This window comes from Melospiza melodia, unplaced genomic scaffold (genome assembly GCF_035770615.1).
Source record: "Melospiza melodia melodia isolate bMelMel2 unplaced genomic scaffold, bMelMel2.pri scaffold_286, whole genome shotgun sequence".
In the NCBI taxonomy this organism is placed as follows: Eukaryota; Metazoa; Chordata; class Aves; order Passeriformes; family Passerellidae; genus Melospiza; species Melospiza melodia.
Genome location: NW_026948605.1, coordinates 22,955 through 32,792, shown reverse-complemented (window position 1 = coordinate 32,792; position 9,838 = coordinate 22,955). Strand labels below are relative to the sequence as shown.

General features: G+C 51.7%; 1 long non-coding RNA gene across 1 annotated transcript; it reads left to right on the top strand.

Annotated features, from left to right (window-relative positions):
• The first annotated feature begins 1,708 nt into the window (after nt 1-1,708).
• On the top strand, nt 1,709-6,517 carry LOC134433982 (uncharacterized). Its single transcript, XR_010031786.1, has 3 exons — nt 1,709-1,782; nt 2,892-2,985; nt 6,395-6,517. It is a non-coding gene; the product is annotated as an uncharacterized LOC134433982 (long non-coding RNA).
• The last annotated feature ends 3,321 nt before the right edge of the window (nt 6,518-9,838 follow it).

The following is a 9,838-nucleotide window of genomic DNA, read 5'->3' as shown; positions in this document are numbered from 1 at the left end:
TCCCCAATCCCCCCAATGTCCCCCCAATGTCCCCAATGTCCCCCACACTGTCCCCACACTGTCCCCATTGCTGTCCCCATCACTGTCCCCTGGCTGTCCCAGTGAGCCGCCTGGGCATCAGCCCCGAGCTGAAGGAGAAGCTGCGCGACGTCCTGGTGGAGCGGCACCCGCCTGGCGCTGGGCAAAGACCCTGGGACACGGTGGGTACCCAGCACCCAAAATGGACCGAAAACCACCCCAAAATCAGCTGGAGTCAGCTGAAATCACCCCAAAATCAGCTGGAATCACCCCAAAATCAACTGAAATCACCCCAAAATCAGCTGGAATCACCCCAAAATCAACTGAAACCACCCCAAAATCAGCTGGAATCACCCCAAAATCAGCTGGAATCACCCCAAAATCAGCTGGAATCACCCCAAAATCAGCTGGAATCACCTGAAATCACCCCAAAATCAGCTGAAACCACCCCAAAATCAGCTGGAATCAGCTGAAATCACCCCAAAATCAGCTGGAATCACCCCAAAATCAGCTGAAACCACCCCAAAATCAGCTGGAATCAGCTGAAATCACCCAAAAATCAACTGGAATCACCCCAAAATCAGCTGGAATCACCCCAAAATCAGCTGGAATCAGCTGAAATCACCCCCAAAATCAGCTGAAATCACCCCAAAATCAGCTGGAATCACCCCAAAATCAGCTGGAATCCCCTGAAATCACCCCAAAATCAACTGAAACCACCCCAAAATCCACCGGAATCACCCCCAAAATCAGCTGGAATCACCTCAAAATCAGTTGAAACCACCCCAAAATCACCGGAATCACCCCAATATCAGCTGGAATCACCCCAAAATCCACCAGAATCACCCCAAAATCAGCTGGAATCACCCCAAAATCAGCTGAACACCACCCCAAAATCGGCTGGAATCACCCCAAAATCAGCTGGAATCACCCCACAAATCAGCTGGAATCACCCCAAAATCACCCCGAAATCAGCTGGAATCACCCCAAAATCCACCAGAATCACCCCAAAATCCACCAGAATCACCCCAAAATCCACCAGAATCACCCCAAAATCAGTTGGAATCACCCCAAAATCAACTGAAATCACCCCCAAAATCAGCTGGAATCACCCCAAAATCCACCAGAATCACCCCAAAATCAGCTGAAATCACCCCAAAATCAGCTGAAATCACATCAAAATCAACTGAAATCAACTTAAATCACCCCAAAATAAACCGAAATCACCCCAAAATCAGCTAAAATCACCCCAAAATCAACTGGAATCGCCCCAAAATCAGCTGAAATCACCCCAAAATCAGCTGGAATAATCTAAAATCACCCCAAAATCAGCCCAAAATGAGCCCAAGTCACCCCCAAATCAGCTGAAATCAGCTGAAATCACCCCAAAATCAACTAAAATCACCCCAAAATCAGCTGAAATCATCTGAAATTACCCCCAAATCAACTGAAATAGTCTGAAATTACCACAAAATCAACTGAAATAGTCCTGAAATCACCCCAAAATGAGCCCAAAATGAGCCCAAATCCCCTCAAAATGACCCAAAATCCCCCTGGTGCTCCCCAAAATGACCCAAAATCCCCCCAAAAATCCCCCTGGTACCCCCCCAAAATGACCCAAAATGCCCCTGTGCCCCCCAAAATCCCCCCAAAATGACCCAAAATCCCCCCAAAATCCCTGCAGGTGAGTTTCGGCTCGGTGGTGGAGTGGGACGCTGCACCAGGACTCGGGCGTGCTGCGCGTGGCCGTGAAAACCATGAAACGTGAGCCCCAAAATGCCCCAAAATCCCCCCAAAATCCCCCCCAAATCCCCCAAAATCCCCCTAAAATCCCCCCCCAAAATCCCCCCCAAAATCACCCCCAAAATGCCCCAAATCCCCTCCAAATCCCCCCAAAATCCTCCCCAAAATCACCCCCAAATCACCCCCAAAATCCCCCGAAAATCCCCCCAAATTCCCCCCCAAAATCCCCCCAAATCACCTCAAAATGCCCCCAAAATCCCCCCCCCCAAAATCTCCCCCAAAATCCCCCCTAAATCCCCCCTAAATCCCCCCTAAAATCACCCAAAAATCCCCCCCAAAATGCCACCAAAATCCCCCAAAATCCTCCAAAATCCCCCCAAAATCCCCCCCAAATCCCCCAAAATCCCCCTAAAATCCCCCCCCAAAATCACCCCAAAATCCCCCCAAATCCCCCCAAAATCCCCCCCAAAATCCCCCCAAATCCCCCCAAAATCCCCCAAAATGCCCCAAATCCCTCCAAATCCCCCCAAAATCCCCCCCAAAATCACCCCCAAATCCCCCCCAAAATCCCCCCAAAATCCCCCCAAAATCCCCCCAAAAAATCCCCCAAAATCCCCCCTAAATCCCCCCTAAATCCCCCCCTAAAATCACCCAAAAATCCCCCCCAAAATGCCACCAAAATCCCCCCCAAATCCCCCCAAAATCCCCCAAAATCCCCCAAAAAATCCCCCAAAATCCCCCCTAAATCCCCCCTAAATCCCCCCTAAAATCACCCAAAAATCCCCCCAAAATCCCCCCAAAATCCCCCCAAAATGCCCCCCAAAATGCCCCCCAAAATCCCCCCAAAATCCCCCCAAAATCCCCCCCAAATCCCCCCCAAATCCCCCCCAAAATCCCCCCTAAATCCCTCCTAAATCCCCCCTAAAATCACCCAAAAATCCCCCCCAAAATGCCACCAAAATCCCCACAAAATCCCCCAAAATCCCCCCAAAATCCCCCCAAATCCCCCCATAATCCCCCCAAATCCCCCCAAAATCCCCCCCAAATCCCCCCCAAATCCCCCCCAAAATCCCCCCAAATGCCCGGGGCTCACCCCGAATTTCCCAAAACCTCCGGAATTCACCCCAAAGTCGCCGCCTGCTCGCGGGGGGAGCTGGAGGATTTCCTGCGCGAGGCCGTGTGCATGAAGGAGTTCGACCCACCCCAACGTCATGAAGCTCATCGGTGAGAACGCCCCAAAAACGCCCCAAAATCGCCCCCAAAGTCACCCCAAATTACCCCCAAAATCACCCCAAAATTTACCCCCAAATTACCCAAAGATACACCAAAATCACTCCCTGAAATCACCCCAAAATCACCCCAAAATCACCCCAAATTTACCCCAAAATTACCCCAAAATTACCCCAAAATCATCCCAAAATCACCCCAAAATGAAGCAGAGATACCCCAAAAATTACCCCAAAAATGCCCCAAAATCACCCCAAAGTCACCCAAAATACCCCCCAAAATTACCCCCAAAATACCCCAAAATCACCCAAAATTTACCCCCAAATCATCCAAAGATGCACCAAAATCACTCCCTGAAATGACCCCAAAATTACCCCCAAATCACCCCAAAATCACCCCAAAACCACTCCAAATTTACCCCAAAATTTACCCCCAAAATCACCCCAAAATCACCCCGAAAATTACTCCCAAATCCGCTCCGAAACCCCCAAAATCCCTGGGAATCAAAACCCCCCAAAATCCCCTCAAAATCCCCAAAAATTCCCCAAAAGGAGCTCGAACACCCCAAAGTCATGGAAGTGATCGGTGAGAAACCCCAAAAACGCCCCAAAACCGTTCCAGAAATGCCCCAAAATGGCCCCAAAACCACCCAAAGATCCCCCCAAAATTACCCCAAAAATGTCTCAAAATCGCTCAAAATCACCCCAAAATCACTCCCCAAATTACCCAAAGATGTGTCCAAATCATCCCCAAAATCACCCCAAAATCACCCCAAAATTTACCCCCAAATTACCCAAAGATGCCACCAAAATCACTCCCTGAAATGACCCCCAAATCACCCCAAATTTACCCCAAAATCACCCCCAAAATTACCCCAAAATTACCCCCCAAAATTACCCAGATATGCCAAAATCACCCCCCAAATTTACCCCAAGATCACCCCAAAAATGCCCGAAAATCACCCCAAAAACCACCCAAAGATACCCCCACAAAATTACCCCCAAAATCACCCCCAAAATTAACCAAAGATACCTCAAAAAATTACCCCAAAAATGCCCCAAAATCACCCCAAAGTCACCCAAAATACCCCCCAAAATTACCCCCAAAATGCCCCAAAATCACCCAAAATTTACCCCCAAATTACCCAAAGATGCACCAAAATCACTCCCCTGAAATGACCCCAAAATCACCCCAAATTTACCCCAAAAATCACCCCAAAATCACCCCCAAAATGAACCAAAGATACCCCAAAAATGCCCCAAAAATGCCCCAAAATCACTCCCTGAAATGACCACAAAATCACCCCAAAATCACTCCAAATTTACCCCAAAAATCACCCCAAAAAACAACCCAAAATCACCCCAAAAATCACCCCAAAAATGCCCCAAAATCACCCCAAAATCACCCCAAAATCACCCCAAAATGAACCAGAGATACCCCTAAAATTACCCCAAAAATGCCCCAAAATCACCCCCCAAAATACCCCCAAAATCACCCCAAAATCACCCCAAAGTCACCCCAAAATGAACCTGAGATACCCCCAAAATCACCCCAAAATCACCCCAAAATCACCCCCAAATGAACCAGAGATACCCCAAAAAATTCCCCCAAAAATGCCCCAAAATCACCCCAAAAATGCCCCAAAATCACCCCAAAATGAACCAGAGATATCCCAAAAATTACCCCAAAAATGCCCCAAAATCACCCCAAAAATGCCCCAAAATCACCCCCAAAATCACCCCAAAATCACCCCAAAATCACCCCAAAAATGCCCCCAAAATCACCCCCAAAATCGGGGGGAGTTTTGCACCCCAATTTTGGGGATCCTGTCCCAATTTTTGGGGTGCTCTGAGTCCCAATTTTTGGGGGTTCTGAGGCCAAATATTTGGGGGTCTGTCCCCCAATTTTGAGGGATCTGTGTCCCAAATTTTGGGGTGCTCTGAGCCCTGATTTTGGTGAGTATGCACCCCAATTTTTGGGGGGTTCAGAGCCCCAATTTTGGGGAGCTGCACCCCAATTTTTGGGGTGCTCTGAGCCCCAATTTTGGGGAGCTGCACCCCCAATTTTGGGGGGGAATCTGAGCCCAAATTTTGGGAGTTTGCACCCCCAATTTTGGGGAATCTGTGCCCAAATTTTGGGAGTTTGCACCCCCAATTTTGGGGAATCTGTGTCCGAATTTTTGGGAGTTTGCACCCCCAATTTTGGGGGAATCTGAGCCCCCGATTTTTGGGGGTTCTGGTTCCAAATTTTGGGGTGCTCTGAGCCCCGATATTTTGGGGGATCTGTGTTCTAATTTTGGGGTCTGCACCCCAAATTTGGGGGGTTCTGAGCCCAAATTTTTAGGGATCTGCACCCCAATTTTTGGGGATCTGTGTCCTAATTTTGGGGTCTGCACCCCAAATTTGGGGGTTCTGAGCCCAAATTTTGGGGGTCCTGCACCCCAAATTTGGGGGGTCTGGGTCCCATTTTGGGGGGTTCTGAGTCTCAAATTTTTGGGGTGCTCTGAGCTGAAATTTTGGGGTGTTCTGATCTCGGATTTTTGGGGATCGGCACCCCGAATTTAGGGGATCTGAGTCCTGATTTTTGGGGGGTTCTGAGCCCCAATTTTTGGGGTCTGGGTCCAAATTTTTGGGGTCTGGGTCCAAATTTTGGGGGTGCTTTTTGCTCCAATTTCCAGGGGATCTTTGCCCCAGTTTTGGGGTGCTCTGAGCACCAATTTTGGAGTTCTGAGCTCAAATTTTGGGGGGTTCTGAGCTCAAATTTTGGGGGATTCTGGGCCCCAATTTTGGGGATCTGATTTTTTTTTTTGGGGATTGGCACCCCCAAATTTAGGGGATCTGAGTCCTGATTTTTGGGGGGTTCTGAGCCCCAATTTTGTGGGGGTTCTGAGCTCAAATTTTGGGGGATTCTGGGCCCCAATTTTGGGGGGATCTGATTTTGGGGGGTTCTGACCAACATTTTTGGGGTGTTCTGACACCTCGATTTTGGCTGGGTCTGTGTCCAAATTTCGTGGGTTCTGCACCCCAAATTTGGAGGGTTCTGAGCCCAAATTTTGGGGATTTTGAGGCCCCAAATTTGGAGGGTTCTGAGCCCAATTTTGGGGATTTTGGGCCCCGAATTTGGGAGGGTTCTGAGCCCCAATTTTGGGGATTTTGGGCCCCCGAATTTGGAGGGTTCTGAGCTCCAATTTTGGGGATTTTGGGCCCAAATTTGGAGGGTTCTGAGCCCAATTTTGGGGATTTTGGGCCCCAAATTTGGTAAGTAAGGGGTTCTGAGCCCAATTTTGGGGGTCCGGTACCCCCAAATTCGCACGGTTCCGAGCCATTTTTTGGAGGGTTCCGAGCCCATTTTTGGGGGTGGGCTCCCCGAATTTGGGTCTGGGGTCTCACCCTCCCCTCCCCCCCAGGGGTCTGCCTGCAGCCGTGGGGGGGCAGCGCCGAGGGGCCCCCGCCCCCCCCCCAGCGTCCTCCTGCCCTTCATGGCCCACGGGGACCTGCACAGCTTCCTGCTCGGCGCCCGCCTCGGGGACCCCCCCCACGGTGAGAAACCCCAAAAAACCCCCAAAATAACCCCAAAATCCCCCCCCAAAAATTGCAGTTTAATAGCCCCAAAAATCCCCCCAAAATTTCATAAAATTGCCAAAAATCCCATAAAAATCCCACAAAAAATCCCCATAAAAATCCCATAAAATACCCCAAAAATCCCATAAAATAACCCAAAAATCCCATAAAAATCCCATAAAATAACCCAAAAAATCCCATAAAAATCCCATAAAATAACCCAAAAATCCCATAAAAAATCCCATAAAATGGCCCCAAATCTCCATTAAAAGGCTCAAAAATCCCATTAAAATCCCATTAAAAACCCCCAAAATTCCCATACAAATCCCCATAAAAATCCCATAAAAATCCCATAAAATACCCCAAAAATCCCCATCGAAATTCCAGAAAAATCCCAAATAATCCCCATAAAAATCCCCTCAAAATCCCATAGAAATCCCCCTCAAAATCCCCCAAAATCCCATTAAAGTCCCCCCAAAAATCCCATAATCAAAATCTCATTAAAAATCCCAAATTTGGGGTCCTGTGGAGCTTCCTGCTCGGCGCCCGCCTCGGGGACCCCCCCACGGTGAGAAACCCCAAAAAAAACCAAAATAAAAACAAAAAAAAATTTCTGGGATTTTTTAGGGGATTTAGGGACCGTCCCCTTGGTGTCCCCCGATGTCCCCCAATGTCCCCCTTGGTGTCCCCGATGTCCCCAATGTCCCCTTGGTGTCCCCGATGTCCCCACTGTCCCCAATGTCCCCAATATCCCCTGGGTGTCCCAATGTCCCCAATGTCCCCCAATATCCCCTGGGTGTCCCAATGTCCCCAATGTCCCCAATGTCCCCAATGTCCCCCATGGTGTCCCCAATGTCCCCTTGGTGTCCCCAATGTCCCCAATGTCCCCATGGTGTCCCCAATGTCCCCGATGTCCCCCAATGTCCCCTTGGTGTTCCCAATGTCCCCTGGGTGTCCCCATGGTGTCCCCGATGTCCCCAATGTCCCCAATGTCCCCTTGATGTCCCCAATGTCCCCTTGGTGTTCCCAATGTCCCCAATGTCCCCAATGTCCCCTTGGTGTCCCCAATGTCCCCAATGTCCCCTTGGTGTCCCCAATGTCCCCCATGGTGTCCCCTTGGTGTCCCCCAATGTCCCCAATGTCCCCTTGGTGTCCCCATGGTGTCCCCAATGTCCCCTCGGTGTCCCCAATGTCCCCCCATTGTCCCAATGTCCCCTTGGTGTCCCAATGTCCCCATGGTGTCCCAATGTCCCCACTGTCCCCTTGATGTCCCCGATGTCCTCTGGGTGTCCCAATGTCCCCATGGTGTCCCCAATGTCCCCAATGTCCCCTTGGTGTCCCCAATGTCCCCAATGTCCCCATGGTGTCCCCAATGTCCCCATGGTGTCCCCCTTGGTGTCCCCCAATGTCCCCAATGTCCCCCAATGTCCCCAATGTCCCCATGGTGTCCCCTTGGTGTCCCCAATGTCCCCCAATGTCCCCAATGTCCCCAATGTCCCCTGGGTGTCCCAATGTCCCCAATGTCCCCAATGTCCCCAATGTCCCCATGGTGTCCCCAATGTCCCCTTGGTGTCCCCAATGTCCCCAATGTCCCCATGGTGTCCCCGATGTCCCCGATGTCCCCAATGTCCCCTTGGTGTCCCCAATGTCCCCCACTGTCCCCAATGTCCCCAATGTCCCCAATGTCCCCCAATGTCCCCTTGATGTCCCCAATGTCCCCATGGTGTCCCCGATGTCCCCAATGTCCCCAATGTCCCCAATGTCCCCTTGGTGTCCCCAATGTCCCCATGGTGTCCCCTTGGTGTCCCCAATGTCCCCAATGTCCCCTTGGTGTCCCCATGGTGTCCCCCAATGTCCCCTCGGTGTCCCCAATGTCCCCCCATTGTCCCAATGTCCCCATGGTGTCCCAATGTCCCCCACTGTCCCCTTGATGTCCCCGATGTCCTCTGGGTGTCCCAATGTCCCCCATGGTGTCCCCAATGTCCCCAATGTCCCCATTGGTGTCCCCAATGTCCCCAATGTCCCCTGGGTGTCCCCGATGTCCCCATGGTGTCCCCAATGTCCCCACGATGTCCCCAATGTCCCCTTGGTGTCCCCAATGTCCCCTTGGTGTCCCCGATGTCCCCACTGTCCCCAATGTCCCCCAATGTCCCCTGGGTGTCCCAATGTCCCCAATGTCCCCAATGTCCCCAATGTCCCCATGGTGTCCCCAATGTCCCCTTGGTGTCCCCAATGTCCCCAATGTCCCCATGGTGTCCCCAATGTCCCCGATGTCCCCAATGTCCCCTTGGTGTTCCCAATGTCCCCTGGGTGTCCCCATGGTGTCCCCAATGTCCCCTTGGTGTCCCCAATGTCCCCCGATGTCCCCAATGTCCCCTTGGTGTTCCCAATGTCCCCTGGGTGTCCCCAATGTCCCCAATGTCCCCATGGTGTCCCCCGATGTCCCCAATGTCCCCAATGTCCCCAATGTCCCCAATGTCCCCATGGTGTCCCCCGATGTCCCCAATGTCCCCATGGTGTCCCCGATGTCCCCAATGTCCCCAATGTCCCCTTGGTGTCCCCAATGTCCCCTGGGTGTCCCCATGGTGTCCCCAATGTCCCCATGGTGTCCCCAATGTCCCCAATGTCCCCAGTGTCCCCCTTGATGTCCCCAATGTCCCCATGGTGTCCCCGATGTCCCCAATGTCCCCAATGTCCCCAATGTCCCCTTGGTGTCCCCAATGTCCCCCGATGTCCCCTTCGGTGTCCCCAATGTCCCCTTTGTGTCCCCTCGCACCCTGCTGGCTTTGGGGCATTTTGGGATGGAATTTTTTGGGATTTTTTGGGATTTTTTTATGGGGGATTTTTTGGGGGATTTTTTTGGGGATTTTTAGGGGATTTGGGGACTGTCCCCCAATGTCCCCATGGTGTCCCCAATGTCCCCCTTGGTGTCCCCAATGTCCCCGCTGTCCCCAGGCGCTGTCCCCTCGCACCCCTGCTGGCTTTGGGGCATTTTGGGATGGAATTTTTGGGATTTTTTGGGGATTTTTGGGGGGATTTTTTGGGGGATTTTTTAGGGGATTTGGGGACTGTCCCCAATGTCCCCAATGTCCCCAATGTCCCCAATGTCCCCTCGGTGTCCCCCGCTGTCCCCAGGCGCGCTGTCCCCCTCGCACCCTGCTGGGCTTCATGGCCGACATCGCGGCCGGGATGAGCTACCTGAGCCAGCGCAACTTCGTGCACCGCGACCTGGCCGCCAGGAACTGCATGTGGGGACACCGAGGGGACACCGGGGTGGCACTGGGACACTG